Below are 1,595 nucleotides of genomic sequence, written 5' to 3' on the forward strand. Positions count from 1 at the left end.
TGAGACAGTCTCACTTTGTCACCCTGGGTAGAGTGCCCTGGTGTTATCATAGCTCACAGCAACCTCAAACTCTTGGGCTCAAGCAATCCTCCTCCTGCAGCCTCCCAAGTAGCTGGGACTACAGGTGCCCACCACAATGCTAGTCTAGTTATTTTTATTTATTTATTTATTTTGTAGTTTTGGGCCAGGGCTGGGTTTAAACCTGCCACCTCCAGCATATGGAGCTGGCGCCCTACTCCTTTGAGCCACAGGCACCACCCTGGTCTAGTTTTTTTTATTTTTAGTGGAGACAGGACCTTTCTCTTTCTCAGGCTGGTCTTGAACTCCTGAGCTCAAGCAATCCACCCACCTCGGCCTCCCAGAGTGCTAGGATTACAGGCATGAGCCACCATACCAGGCCTTGTTTTATGAGATTTTCTTTTAGTTTTATATATGTATATTTGTAGGTCATGATAAAAATGAGTTTCTTATTGCGAGTCACTGCCAAAATAATCAGAGAGCAACTGCTCTGGATAATGTTGCTGTTAGATTTATCACTGAAGAGTGAAGTTCTCTCCTATGACGGTTGTACAGAACCCTGGCCCCAGGCCCTGCCCAGGACAAGTGGTGGCAGGGGAGTGCCTGGGCTATCTGGAAGCCTGGCTCCACCCAGGTGGAAAGCCAGGGAAGTAGCTAGGGAGGTGGCCAGCCAGGGGGAGCCCAGGGCCTAGCAACAGGAGCCCTGGAGACCGGCCCCACAGCAAAGCTAGACAAGAGTCCCCGTCTCCAGCCTACAGCCCCCTCCCCCCCACAGTACCTGCCACCTATGTATCTGGTTTATTCCCTTTCTGTGTTCAGGATATCCTAAAAATGCCGCTATCTGGCTGCCTAGAACTCCATGGCAATGGCAGTGGAGTAGGAGTTGAGGTGTTCTGTTCCATCCAGCTCTACCCTAACCCCCTCCTGCCCTAAACCTCGGAAATTTTCAGCAAGTGGGCAAACCCCTTCACACACTTTGCAGAATCTGTATACACCCATATACACACAATACACCCTCCACATGCAAACACAGAATGCACACACGCCCTTCTATCACACACACAGCACAGAAAGGGAGGACACAGGTGGGGAGAAGCAGTGCAGAGTGGGTGTGAATGTGAGTGGAACAGGAAGAGCCCACATGCCAATGCCAAGTCCCACACTATCTTGGGGTCTAGAAATTGTGGGTTATGACACACCTAATTGCAAATAGACTCTGGACCTCCGAAGGGAGGGGAAAACCACCACTCCTTTGAACCCTGGCTGCAAAGGAATCATGGTGATAAAGACAGGTCTGGCCACAAGGAAAACCTATGTGCCTAGCCAAGGAAGAGTACCCAGCTGAGAACTGGACAGCCCTGACGTCCAATTCCAGATCTGCCTTTTTAGGTGAGTCAGTTACTGGGCTTCTCTGAGCCTGGCTTTTCTTTCCTGCAGGTACTCCCAATGCCAAGGTCTATAGGGAAGTAGGCTAAACTCTCTCCTGGTACTGCCATCTAAAATCCACTCTGCCTACCTCTTGGGGGTTGTTGCAGAGATCAAATGAACCTGGGTATTTCTTTTTTTTTTTTTTTTTT

This window comes from Otolemur garnettii, unplaced genomic scaffold, assembly GCF_000181295.1.
Source record: "Otolemur garnettii isolate 467f Iridium unplaced genomic scaffold, OtoGar3 scaffold00043, whole genome shotgun sequence".
Lineage (NCBI taxonomy): Eukaryota > Metazoa > Chordata > Mammalia > Primates > Galagidae > Otolemur > Otolemur garnettii.